Genomic DNA, 14,725 nt, shown 5'->3' with positions numbered 1-14,725 from the left:
ATATTACACCCTTTTCTAAATTGTTTAGCATATAAATTATATTTAATAAACTATGTCCTTGTGCGGTCATCTCCCTGACAATTACTGGGTAAAATTTTACTTTAAACCATAATGTCCTTTTGGAGTTGAAAATTTGTAGGGTAAAATTTTATCAAACCATTATTGCATTTTGCAGATTGAAAAGTACATTTTATAGCATTTTAATGTGCTTTGAACATTTCTGATATTCGTCTTGTTAGCAAATTAAACTAGTAGTTTGAAAAATATTGGACCCCACCTGTATATCCTAGAAGTTGGGGAACCACAATGGGAAAGTAGGGTTAGGCCTATTGTGTAGGAGAAAATATGGTAGATCTAAGCCGGATGTCATGGTGGGCCTTCAAACTATGGCAGTTGACCTCTTTCTATAGAACTTTACCTGCTGAACAAGAATTCAAGGTTATATTTTGGCGGCCAAATGTAATTGAGCTGTAATTTACCCTAGATTTGTGTGCCGACGGCAGTAGGGGGACCTGCTGGGAATCAGGGTTTGAGTAGGGGAAAACACTTTTGAGAATAGCTAAAGGTAAGGGGGACTCGTTGGGGATTTGAGGCTTTGGGTGGGGTAAATAACTTGGGAAAAGGTTTGGACGCTTATTGTTGTGTGTTTCCTGTTATATATGTCATTTGGAACACAAAAACAAGCTATAAAGAGAGCGAATAAATGGAGAGAGGGCTGTTCCAGCGCTTTTCATGCATGACTATTACTGCTGATTTTCCAGGCCCTATCATGCATGCGGTCACAGTGAGCCAATCAGCAATGCATCAACAGTCAACTTAGAGAATTATTCTAAGCTGGTGTTCCTTTGATGAGCTAAACTGTGGCAATTGACGTTTTATTATGTTAATTTTACTTGCTTTAAGAATTTAAATTCATTACCGATTGCCCAGAACATACAAACTTGCCAGAGAATCATTCCAAAATGTGGATGGCGGCGCCAGCGCCATTCCACCACTCTAAGCAAAATGATCATATTTTGCTGTTTCGTTTCTTGGCGCTAGCGAAAGCTCGAGATGGTGTCCAGTTGAGCTAGGCTATGGCAGTTGATGTTTTCTGTTATTTTACTTGTTTTGCAAGAGTTTTAAGGTAATATTTGCCGGCTGGCTGTAGCTAAACTGTAATTTTACCTTTGAACTGTATAGGTTAGGGCAGTGGACCGTTATTTACCATCATGTAGCCTTAAAGGTCAATTACATTTTGAACTACAACCGACCCGTAAAATATTATTTAAATTCTTGTTCAGTAAAAAATAACATAGGAAAATGTCCAATTGCCATGACTCAGTCACTGCCAGTTCAACTGGCTTAAATTACCGAACATACAAAATGTAGGATATGATCTAACTTTAACCTAGATGGCCATGTCTTTACCTAGCCGGATGGTGGCCCTGGACCCCTCACCTAACCTGACCAAAGATGCTGGGTCCTTACCCAGATCTAACCAGGGAGGGCTTCCCCCCCTGAACAGTCCCCTAACCCAGCTTAGGACACTAGTTCCTTTACAGGCTTACCGGGCCGAGTTTTCCCTCGCCAGACTCTCCACCTAACCTAACTTTGGATGTTGGGTCAATCCTAGACTTTGCAGGGAACTGCCCCTCAGGACTCCCCACTGCCTATTGTAGTGCACTAGATCCTTACCTAGACCTAGCCCGGGGTCTTCATGCCCCAGGACCCCCCCCCCTCATCTGAAATTGAATAACAAGGTTAGAACCTAACCTAACCAAGCCTATGACACCAGGTCCATAGCTAGCACATTACCTCACTCTGAATCTGAGCTGTCAGTAGGATTGATGTCTTCAGATTGGCCAGGGTGTGCCTCATCTGAAGATGTTGAAGGCCGCGGGGTAAAATTTTATTTAGGATACTGCAAAGCATTAGGTAAAACAGTATTGCCAAAGGGAAATCGAAGCCAGAAGTATACAGCTGAACCAGAGGCACTGTGACTGACTGCAAACTGGAGCTAGATTTTCCAAGGACTGCATGGATTTCAAAATCCAACATGATTTCTGTAACTTGCAACAAAACAACCAATCATATTTCAGCTTTCTATCATGGACCCACAGTTTCAAGGGAGACTGTTCCTGATACCTAATCCATGTTTACCCATAATACACTCAGACAAACAAAATTCCATCAAGAAGTCCTGCCCTGTGATAGTGTTAACATCAGCAAGAACTTAGAAAAAACCCAGAATGTCAGATTAAATTCCAGTAACAGTAAATTTTAGCATAACTTTTTTTTTATGAAGCATGTTAAGTAGGACCAAACATAAAAACTCCCTGAGGAGAAATGGTTGAAAGTAAAATAATAATGTTTGCAGTTCCATGGCTTTCTGAGGTTTTGGACTTAATATATTGCAATCTTGCATCTAATAAATACTAGCAATGTCCTCAAACATGGCTATTAGACTTTATTTACCTGCTTATGAAAGTGTTTGGTAAATAGTCCCTACTCAGAGTATCAGCAGTGAACGTCTTATTTCCTGGCTTGACTGAACATTAACTTTTGCAGCTTTATAAGTATTAGACCTGCTGTTATGTGGTCATGTTGTCCTTTTCATTTTCTTGACAAATTGATGGTGTATTCTGTCTCTGCACCCATCTCCTTATGCTGAAGTGTCGCCTTATAATTCCACATAATATACTGCTCTCTCTTGAAGTCAGTGACTTTGTGGACATTTGTACATGGTCAGTTTCTCTCATTTTATCATTCAAATTTAAGATACAGTGATCTTTGATCATCTCTTCACATTTGTAGAGCTAAAATTCTTAACTGTGTAATAAACTGGTCACATGTTACATCAGATTCTTTTTTTTTTTTTTTTTTTAACTCCATTTTTATCTATGACTTCATATTGGTCCAAAACTTGATTTTCTGTGTATGTGCATTATTCATCCCATGTTAAGGCACCTTATTTCTCAACTTCTGCCTCTCTAGTTATTTGCAAAAAGTTTGATTCTCTCCATATGTTTTATAATTTGTGTTGGTTATGTGTGATATTCCTCGTTAAACAACTGACTTCATCAATTCCTTTTACATTCTTTAATGTCCAACTAGTTACAGTACTACGGTGCATTGTTGCCACATTTCCACACCACTGACTTCCACGCTCGCCTAAATTTTAAAATCATTCAACCATCGGTAAAATCTAACATACATAAAACGATAGTACTGTATATGCTTTCCTTCACAATCTAAAGATCATTTCCCATAAACTTCCCTTAAGTTAATCACAATCACTTTATACATTTATTAAAGTAATTTTAAATGGATTTAAGTTATCTTCGTTAGATGGAAACCTAAAGCTGCTGTCACTCTGTTGTTGTCTGCGTTTGACGTGTCAATCAAGACAGCTCGATCGACTTCTGCTGCTTCATGATTCGGCTCAAACAACCATCCTTTGATGGCTCTTTACTTAGTCATTATTATTTAAACATATATAAATATGCAAAAGACCGAGAATATAGGTCAATGAATCATGTACTAAGAATCTAGTATATCTGACCACAATAAACCCCTAAAAAGGGTGTGGAAAATTTTTCACCACTTAGTGTGGCAGACCGTAAAATGAAGACCCCACTTCTGCACCCGATCATCTTGTGCATCAACACTTCCACACCGGAGGCCACATTCCACGTTTCGGCAACACTGCTATCGTGTCTCACCAGCACGGGTGGAGTTTTGTTTACAGTTTGGTATGCGACGATTAGGATCTCATTCGCTGATGCCGGGCAGTAAATTTAAAATTAAACAAATTATAAGAGACAAAACTGGGAACCATATGTTTAGACTAATATTTTAACACCTCTCTTGATGAACAACTTTGTTATAACTGGAGTAAAGAAAAAAGTTATTGTAAAAGGAAAACATAAAAAATATTTTACCCTGACATTACAAACAAAATATTCCAGTTGAGTACATACAAACATTTAAGTACAGTATATCAAATGAAACGTAAGCGCACAAACAATGCGTACTAGTAGTAGGATAAGTAAACAACAAATTAATATTATTGCAAAATAATTGGCAACTATTAAAAAAGCATTTCAACGCCCGTGTCTTATCGTATTATTGTAATTACATCTAAACTACATTGCTGATTGACATGGCATTGTAAAACAGTTCGTTTTAGACCTTCCCCTATTTAGGAAAAGTACAATAAGGTATGTACTCCCTCTCGTTGATGAAATTTATATCGATACATCATTAGAATAAGCCGGGTGAAGGTATAGTCATTAATATGACAATAGGCAACTCAGCCGCTAAGACGGCTCAGGTGTGAAGTGTGGATCATGACGTATGACTGACGTTTACCTTTGCCCCACCTCCCATTCATGGATGACCCCGTGCGTACACTAAAATATATTGATACTCGATGGGATTTAAGGATACTGAGCCTATGCTGTTTAAGAATGAATTTATATCTGGTCTTAGTAAGTTGAGATTATATCCCTAAGCAATCAATTCAAAGAAATTATCAATTTGTCACCTGAACACTGATTAGTCTATGAGCAAGGGTGTCAAGTCAGATTCGGAGACCTTTGACAGGAAGCAACGTTAGCCGGAGCATTGTGTTTTGCTGTATTCGTATTCACCTGAATATAATAGCATTTACAATATGGGGCAACATAATGAGCAATTGTCCGCAAGGTTGCCGTAATATGCTCATATTGTGACTCTTCAACGTCTTTAAGAAGGAGCAAGAAAACAATCGTTTGAGGATTAGCCTGAATAGGTAGGTATCGTCTTTTACAGTTTCCCACCCTGTAATGGAGTTGCCAAGAGGCAAAAATTATATTTAGCTTAATATAAAATAAAGTTTTCTGAAAATTTCAGATTCCTTTTCATTGTGTTTACAAGAATGTCTAGCATAAAATCAAGCAGATGCCACATTAGCACTCTTGCGTATTCTTAATTACGGGGGAAACGTCCTCTTAGATAATTTATACTCTGTTATTTTTCCTTCTATCCTTAAAACGGTGTATCGGACAAGCAAAGGCTCAACACCGAAGTTGTCCAGAGAATAAATTCTGCAAGGCGTACTTTAGACACAAACGGATCTATAAGGTCTGGACAATTATATGCTACATGATAGAAAAAAAGGCATTATCCCAAGATTTTATCGAAGAAACTCAAGAGGCAAAAATATTCATTGCATATCTAGCGAAATTTTATTGTAGAGGGCAAAATTAATTTTGAAGTTGGTATTGCATTGTTTTTATTTAATATATATATATATATATATATACATAATATTGTGAAGCTTCAACAAAACGAGAGAATACATTCCAAAAGCTCGGCAACAGTACGCCCCCAAAGCTAATGGTTCTGGGAAGATAAGAATAAGCTGAATCTAAAAATCAGAAACAAAGTTGGTATTATTATCCCAGTAATATCATAACTACCTTCAAACGACAAATACATATAATTTAGTTTTGAAATAGGTCCATCAATATTGCAAATATTCAAAGGAAAATCAGTTAATTACTCAAGGGCAAAAACTCAACTGAATTCAAGTTTTAGAATTATTCCTACGACACCAAACATCAGTGTTCTTTCAACCTTACACAGACCAACAAGCTTGCCAACCTATTTTACTACACGTTAGTAGTCGTTCATGAATGGGAGGGTGTGGCAAAGGAAGAAGTCATACGTCACGATAGCATACAACTGGAACCGCCTCTAGTGGCTGAGTTGCCCATTGTCATATTAATGACTATGCCTTCACTCAGGTTTTTAATAATGTATCGATATAAATTTCATCAACGAGAGGGAGTACATACCTTATTGTATTTTTCCTAAATAGGGGAAGGTCTAAAACGAACTGTTTTACAATGCCATGTCAATCAGCAATGTAGTTTAGATGTAATTACAATAATACGATAAGACACGGGCGTTGAAATGCTTAGCAGTAACTTGCGAATTTGACAATAATAAAGCCATGACCATATTTGGTATAAGTGACAAGTAAGGTATTGTCTAAATCAGTGGCACTTTTACAGCACATATAGTCCCGACTTAGTGATTAGTTCTTGGGTCCTCTCTGCACGGATGATCTTGTTGCTTCAGAAAGTGTTATGTACTCTGCTACATTTGTTGAGAGTGTAGTTATTTTCTGCTTCCTGCTTCTCCATGATATTGGTCCACCTCCTAGAATTATTACAGATCCAGTGATGGATTTTCTTCCATCATGATCATTTGCATGGTCTGCATCCACCCATGTTGTTGAGCATTCTTGAGTTTTCTAGTAGCAAATGGCCAAATCTTGAGTCATCTCGAGGACGTCCTGACAATTTGGTGCCGGACATTTCCAAAAACATATGTCGTGAAAAAAACTCGGTTTTGGATGCAGATTGCAGTTTCCCATTGCAGAACAAATGCAAAATACCTTAGGATGCTAGCCTAACCTAGGCTAATTCTACCAGTTTCCTGTTGGTCATGACCACCTCTGCCACTATGCAGAGGAGCTGTAATAAATCAAGACATCCTTTAAACTTGCAATTATACTTTTACATTGACCGATTATAATGACAGTGTCCTTGAGTCAACATAAATTAGGTAGTTGATGCTGAACATGATGAGCATGAGCTAACAACAGCAAAAATTTTGTGCCTCCTTTGTAGACAACATGTTAAGTCCTTGTGTTTATAAAAATTAAATCAACAACCGTAAAGCATTAAATATCTAATTAGGGATTTAATCCTGAATAATAATCAGTATTCTTAAAGTTTCTTTGTTAGTTTTCAGTGTTTCAGACATTCATTAGGTAACAAATGAGTAATTTTAGAGAAACTGGACCTCCCATATATCCGACAAAATTAAGGTGGACCACAGTTGGGAGCAGGTGTTTTTTTTGGTTAAGGCAAATCATAAAAATGTGTGAAATATAGGGATTTATCTACACTACCTTAACCTAGGGCACCAGGTCCTTACCTGTCTTGGAGTTCTTTGGAGGGGTGGGTAGAGCTTTCGACTGGCACACTGTTGGCCCAGCGTTCGACTCTCTGAGCCGCGAATGAAGAATTAGAGGAATTTATTTCTGGTGATAGAAATTCATTTCTCGTCATAATGTGGTTCGGATTCCACAATAAGCCGTAGGTCCTGTTGCTAGGTAACCAGTTGGTTCTTAGCCACATAAAAATAATTCTAATCCTTCGGGCCAGCCCTAGGAGAGCTGTTAACCAGCTCAGTGGTCTGGTTAAACTAAGATATACTTTAATTAACTTACCTGTCTTGGGGCTTCCCCTTCTGCCCCCCACATCCAGCCTAAAATGGTATTGGCCTTACCTAACCTAATTTAGCTAGGGATGCCAGCGCTGGATCTGTGTTTCCTGAGAGTTTCAGTGCGTGATGTAGATTTTTGTTTTGAAGCGAGGATGGCCAGAGGGTCCTGGCGGGAGCTCTGGACCTCACAGTACTCTCTCTCTCTCTCTCTCTCTCTCTCTCTCTCTCTCTCTCAAGTAAGCCTAGGGGAGCAGGTCATAGCCTGGGTTATAGGCAGGTTTTAATCTGTCGGTGGATACCCAGGTGATTTTCCCGTCCACCGTCAGCTGATACGCTTTCGTTCTGTATTGTAGTATGCGGAGTGGTCCCGAGTAGGCTGGAGAGAAGGGGAACTTGTATGTGTCTAGTATTCTTATGAATGCATACTTTGCTGTTTAAGGTCTTCAGGTACGTTTTTTTTTTTTTTTTCTTGCTACATTGTGTTTTCTTCGCCAGCATGATGTTTTCCAGTGCTCTACGAATGTCTGGATGAGTCATGGGCCCTGTCGTGTCTTGAAAAACTTATGCTGGTGCTGTCAGTGCTTGGCTGTAGAGTGATTCTGCCAGCGATATGTTGAATGCTGCATGCAGGGCTGTTCTTAATCCCAGCAAGATACATTGTAATTCCTTTCTCCAACTCCTGCCTTGACATCTGGCGGTGAGTGCTGATTTGAGGGAGCGGTGCAGCCGCTCCACCATGCTGTTCACTTCTGGTTTGTATACTGTTGTGGAAATGAGTTTTGTCCCAAGGCTAGCAGTGAGGGAGCTACATAGGGTGGAGGTTAGGTCAGCTCCTCTGTCACTTATGTACTGTGGTACTCCGTAACTGCTAACCCAGTCTATTAGTGATTTTGCACAACTCTCTGCTGTCTGCTGCCTTACTGGTATTGCTTCTGGCCATCTGGTGTTCTTGTCGATGATTGTGAAGAGATACCTGTAGCCCTCGGAGCGGGACAGGGTCCCATGATGTGGATGTGGGCCAGCTGTGTTGTGTGGAATTCTCCTATCCTCGTCTGTGTGCCTCGTTATTTTTTATTTTTGGCACCCGCTTTGCTTCTCCACCAGATGTACCGCTCCGACAAGGTTCGGGCGGTGGATCTGCCTGATGGGTGGGACACGTTGTGAGCGAGGTTGAAGGTTTTCTTTCTCAACCCTAACTGTAGGTGTTGGCGAGGGCATCCGGTACTCGTCTCAGGCGATGGTCATCTCTCCGTCGTTGATGGACAGGTCACTCCACGTAAGGGCGGGGTTCTCCCGCTGAAGATGCTGCAGGCCCAGGTCATCCTTCTGAGCAGATACTATTTCGGGATATGGTATCCCAATCTGGACGGTGTTGATGGAGTTTCGGGAAAGGGCATCTGCCATGTTGTTGGAAGAGCCCTTTAAGTATCTGATGGTACAAGAATGTTCTTCTATCGATGATAGATGACGTTGCTGTCTTGCTTACCACCCAAAGGCATGCACTAACGGTTGGTGGTCCATGTGCACCATGAATTGTCATCCTGCTAGCATGTGCGACAACCATCGTCTGTCTTGTTTGAGTACCATGCCCATCGTTGTCCTACTTCCGTCCGTCATTAGGTTAAGGGACCTGTGAGGTAAAGGACATATTAGCATGGCAGCAGAGGTGATTGGTTTTTTATCTAGTGTAAAGACTTTATCTTGTTTTTCATACCAACATAGTTTTTCAGGTTTTCCTTTTAAACATTCATATGTTGGGGCCATTGTTTCAGCAAGGTCAGGTATGAAACATTGGTAATATTTAATCATTCCCGTGAATTCTTGGACTGCTGTGATTTGTTGTTGGTTTTGGGAAGTTGGTGATTGCTTGGACCTTCGTTAGGAGGGGCTTGATACTGTCGGGGCTGATTTGGTGGCCCAGGAATTCCACTACTGGTATTGCCCATTTGCATTTGTCTTTTCAGACTGTAAGTCCATTGGCTTTAAGTATTTGCAGGACCTGCCTGACGTCTCTTTTGTGTTGTTTGATGGTGGGGTTGAATATCAGTATATTGTTTACGTAGACAATGCAGAAGGGTAGGTTTCTTAGGATTTCATCCATCAGGTGTTGGAAGGTTGCATCTGAGTTCCGAAGGCCAAAATAACTGTAGTTGAAGATGTATGTGCCAAAGGGTTATTACAGTAATGCTTGTTTTTTCTATGTCCTCCTTTGCAACCGAGATTTGGAAGTATCCCTTCAACAGGCCAATCTTCGTAAATATTTTGGCGCCCTCCATGTGGTTGGTTATGTCAGTGATATTTGGCAATAGGTACCTGTCAGGTACTGTCTTAAGTCTTCGGTAGTTGCCACAGGCTTGCCATGTGCCATCAGGTTTTGGTACCATGTGTAGGGGAGATGCCCAGGGGCTGGAGGCCTTTTGACATGTTCCTGCCTGTTCCATGTCCTGGAAGGCTTGTTTGGTGGGGGTGAGTTTTTCTGGGGCCAAACGTCTGAAATGGGTGTGCATTGGGGGACCTTCAGTGACTATGGTGTTGGATGTGGTACTTTGTGGCTTTGGTCAGGTCGTGCTGCAGGTCGTCCTTAAATACTGTACCTCCGGGAATTCCTGTAGGAGGCAACTTATCTCTGGGAGTGGGTGTGAGTGGGGCTACAGGGGTGGGTCATGTGATCAGCTGCTGTTTTGCTACATCTACCGGCATGTTGTGGGCTTTTAGGAAGTCTGCTCCTAAAAGTCAGATTGTTATGCCTGCTGTGATGAACGTCCAGTTCCCGCCGAATGACCCTTTCATGGTCCTTTTCCCATATATTTTCAGGGGGGCTCTGCTGGCAGTGGACACCTGTGGGTGCTGGGGGCTAGATTGAGGTGTTCGTGGAGGTTGGCTGGTACAAATGATTTGAATGCGTTGATGTTGACGAGGAACTCTATATTTTGATGTTTCATTTACCATGATAAAACATGTAGTCTTTTCGCCTGTACCTAGAAAAAAGACAGCAGAAAGGAGGCCTAGTGCTCTAACGAGGCAACCGATCTGCCCACCGCTGATGTTTATTTTGTTGGGACGCTGCTGCAACCCTTTTTGCATGTTTTTGACATGTGGCAATCATTTTCACATATTCAGGTTTTGCTCCTGAACCTCCAGTGGTAGAAACAAATGCCCTTGGGACATTCTTCTGTTTTGGGCTTGTATTTTGGTTTGTTTTTCCACCTGGATCTCTGGTAGTGGTGTAAGAGGGTGGCGAGGCCGTCTGGAACCTTGTCTGTCTCTGTGTCGGTCTGCTGCTGTGGCTGTGGGCCAGCTGCTGCTATGGTTGTTTGTGTAGGCTCCATCGACTTGTGGGCCAGGTGGACGGCATTGACTGTCTTCAAGAAATCATCGAGATCCATGGTTGATGTGTTGGGGATGGGCGCGAGTGTTTGGTGGGGCTAATTTTACGAGTTGGACCTCTCTCACAAAGTCCAATGTAGTTTTTGGTTGGCTGTCTGTTGTGAGGATCACAATTAGCCGCCATAGTTGCTTGTAGACGTGACGGCTGCTGGTCTCCTATTGCTGCCCCTACATTGTCTAGGAATTTCCTAGCTCTGAGGGTGGGTGGCATGCTGAAGGATGACCTTAGTGTGGCCTTCAGCGTTTTGTAGGTAATGGTTGTCTTTTGGTCGGCAAGCCATTCTGCGATCTGCTCGAAGACGTTGTCTGGCAGGAACTTGAGGTCAGTGTTGACTTTGCGGGATGAAGAGATCTTTGACCTGAAGATGGCCTCTGCTCTGAAGAACCAGGCCTCTGGTTTGTGGGTTGTGAATTGCGGTAGGCGGATGTTTGCTGCTGCAGTATTGTTGCTGGGTGGGCTGTTGCTGGCGGTGGCAGTGTCGGTCATCTTGGGGTCAGCAGTATAATGAGGCGGCGAGTAAGAGGCTGAGTCAAGTTGTATTTCAATTTATTGATACAAAACCTCTCTACAGGTCAAGAACTCTTGCGAGCGGAAAAGTAGAATATTAACGTTGGAAGAAAAGAGAGTGACGCCTATATAGTCAGATGTGTTTTCTCACACCTGAAGAATGGTTAGCAATTCTATATACAAATTAGGGAGAGGTTTCAAATGCATATGGTTAGAAAGCTTACAATGCCTTACATACATTAGTAATACAGTTCTGACAAGGACATAAAGTATCTTCAGAAAAATGCATTAAAGATTGCTAGAATCATGAGTGCTGGATCTGTGTTTCCTGAGAGTCTTGTTGCTTCATGTAGATTTTCGTTTTGAAGCGAGTATGGCCTGAGGGTCCCGCAACAGCTCTAGACCTCAAGTTTTTGCTTTTAACTGAGCAGTGGAAGCTAATCTAGCACTGTATCGTTTAAACCACACGATAGGATTCGCCACTTGGGTGATGTAGGGTCCCATTTTTTTTTAATTTGTCCAGACATAACTTGGTGCCATGTCTCTTGCTATGTATGGTGCAAATTATAGAGCCACTGCTATGGTCCTGGTGATGGCCATACCACTGAAAGTGGTAGTGCCTGAGAGACCTAGGAGGATACTCCTCTGCATGGAAATATCCCCATACTCTGAGCCATACTAGGTCAGAGCAACCAGAACTGGCATTGGGAGAGGGGGAGGGGAGGAAGGGCTCTGAAGGGAGGATGAAAGGTTATTTTTTTGCTGGTGGGAGGAACTTTGTGAAATTTGTTTCACACCTCTGGGCATTGATGTATGAGAGAGCTCCAGAATAGGGTCCAGATGGACCTCTAGGTTAGTTGCAGATGATGGTCTTGTTTAGTTTTTCATTCAGGTTCGGTAGTTTAAGATCCGTGTTAGCATCTGTGTTTGTCGGGCAGACAAACAATGGCGATATCAAGAGTCAACTGTCTCTTCAGAAATTTACATATGGTCAATTCTTGACTATGTTGTTGAGTTTGATATGAAGATTCATGGAACATTATGAGTACATGGTTAGAATATTCCTGTCAAGGCAACCACTGCTTAGGAGAAAGACTGGAAATATTGTATGGTTGAAATGCTGTTCCTGTAGAGAGATCCATCCTTCAGCTGGAACGAACACACACGATGTTTACTAACGTCTGACGTCTTCGGGGCAGTGGAGGATAAGCGACAGTATATATAGGCTCACATGTCAGGAGGACGGGAGGCTGGTTGGGAAGATATGAACATTGAGAGGGAGGGGGAGGAAGGGATGAACGTTGAGGGAGAGGAGGAACTTTTGAGGACATCAGAGGAGGAGGTGGAGGATGAAGGTGTCTGTACCCATCTTGGTGAGCGACATAATTCCTTGTTCATTGGTTGGTCCAGTGTAAAGGACTTTACTGGTTATTCATGGTTCTCCTTTTTGCTGGTGGAGAACTAGCTTCATCGGTGAAATAATGGGAAGAAATTTCTACAGCCAATTTTTCTTTAAATGGAAATGAGTCATGTGTCTCAATCATTGTCACAGCTGTCAACACTTCTAATTGTCGAAGAAAGTCCAAGCAAAAAGCAGTAGACGCTCCTGTTTTGTCCTGTCGACCTCCGATGATGACGATAAATACGAAACACACGTGTTTGGAAGAGACAGCGTCAGAGGGCTCTTGAAACTGCAAAACAATTGAGGGAGTAATCATTAGCCACTGAAGGGGGTTCTATTACTTAAGCCCATAGTTGCCACGCCTTTGGGTAATGTGCCAATGAAGGGAGGGTAATGATTCTTGAAGATGAACCTCATGATGAAGAAATTCGTCCAAGAGACTGTTCAAGCTGGAAATCAGCGTTCTGTATTTGGCTTCTATTAGAGAGGTCAACCTTATGTTTTTGTTAGATCTGAAGGATGCGTTATCGCAGATACCCATCAATTCAGATTCCCGGAAGTACAATGTTTCCTCTTCATATGTGACAGGATAGTTCCAGTTTTGTTTGGATCGTCGACTGCCCCACAGGTGTTCACGTGTGTTAACTTTGGTGTCGGTTTTGGCCCGTTCGTTAGTTGTATCAGATGAATGTAAAGGTTACTATTATGTTGCTTTTTCTTTGTAATTTATTAGAAATTTCAAAAGCAAGAAAAAACAAAAATACTGGAGGGTTACACTTTTCGTGACTAAGTGGAGAGAGAGAGAGAGAGAGAGAGAGAGAGAGAGAGAGAGAGAGAGAGAGAGAGAGAGAGAGAGAGAGATTTTGTTCTGAAAAAGTCACATGAAAACAGCTCAACCGTCGAATTATTTTAAGATTTCTAAAATTTCCAAAGATCAGAAAGAAGGCGTTGGATTCGGAAACCTATTTGGACAACTTGACCAAATAAGTTCAAGAAGGAATTTGTCTTCTCTTTACCATTCACATTTCACATGTTTGTGACTGTGACACGACTCACACGTTGCCATACGTCTAGTTAACGCACGAATACTGTTTAATTCACTCTCTGGCATTGTGTAGGAAGAGTTAGAGTTCGATATCATCATATAATTATGTTACTGCATTCTGTCGTGGTGATTCAGAGTTGCTCCACCTTCGGCTTATGCATACGATGCTACCATTGACGTATTTTAATGTTTTGTTAACTGGAATCATAAAAGATTTAAAGGTGTTAAATTATTGCTTTAATGTTCATTATAAACACCAGCAATTTAATAATATACAAGTGCAAATCATAAAAATGGAGGGCAGGGTGAAAGTGGTACCGTTTTAACTTGAGCCAAGGTCGTTTTGACTGCCAAGTGAAATTGTATGTTGGTATCCCCAGTTCGTTTTCATAACAAAATTTCTGAGCTGAAAATTTTTCTTAAGCTTTGGCTTCATTGTGAAATTTATGTATTCAGTATTTTTGGAGAAAATATGTCTGTAACAAGAACAAACCACAAATCTTCATGAACATAGAACCTGTCGATACATAGTAACATAATTATCTCTGATAATGACGAGAGTCAGCATCTTGTGTGATGAGATGTCGAAGCTGGGAGGCTGAAGGTATGATCATACTACATAGGATCAATTCTATAGTGTGATTGACGAGTTTAAGTCCAAAACTCGCAACGAATTCAACCACGATGACGAGGTTGAGTGTCGTCCTCTGAGCGGGAAGCGGCTCTTGAGTATTCAGTTACTCCTGAGCATTGAAGACCGTTCCCTCATGGGCTCGCCCTTGAGTGGAGGAGGACGTCACAGGCTGAGTGGTTGAGTTCCAATCCACTATTGGATTCTATGATTTTCTTTTAAATTTCCCTTCATGGGATAAAAATCTCCAATTAAATCTTCCCCAAGAAACCATTGAACTTCAAATGTTCATTGTACGTGTTGCTGGCATAATCCAAAGTACATTAGGTTCCATAAAATTTTTCTTCGACTTAAAAACTCGTTTTCTGATTAATTTTTGTCTCATTTATTTTCACCTTTTCCGAATAATTAATATTTGTTTAGCGTAATTTTTTTATCTCTTCAAATTGGTCTTTAGGATACTAATAAACGTCTCTGTGAGTGCCTGTC

At 41.2% G+C, this 14,725-nt stretch overlaps 1 non-coding gene across 1 annotated transcript; it reads left to right on the top strand.

The window, feature by feature from the left end:
* The first annotated feature begins 14,211 nt into the window (after positions 1-14,211).
* On the top strand, positions 14,212-14,417 carry LOC136836778 (small nucleolar RNA U3). Its single transcript, XR_010852479.1, has one exon. It is a non-coding gene; the product is annotated as a small nucleolar RNA U3 (small nucleolar RNA).
* The last annotated feature ends 308 nt before the right edge of the window (positions 14,418-14,725 follow it).

The sequence above is a fragment of the Macrobrachium rosenbergii genome, chromosome 56 (genome assembly GCF_040412425.1).
Source record: "Macrobrachium rosenbergii isolate ZJJX-2024 chromosome 56, ASM4041242v1, whole genome shotgun sequence".
NCBI lineage: Eukaryota > Metazoa > Arthropoda > Malacostraca > Decapoda > Palaemonidae > Macrobrachium > Macrobrachium rosenbergii.
The sequence above is the reverse complement of the archived record's forward strand: the minus strand, read 5'-3'. Positions and strand labels throughout refer to the sequence as shown.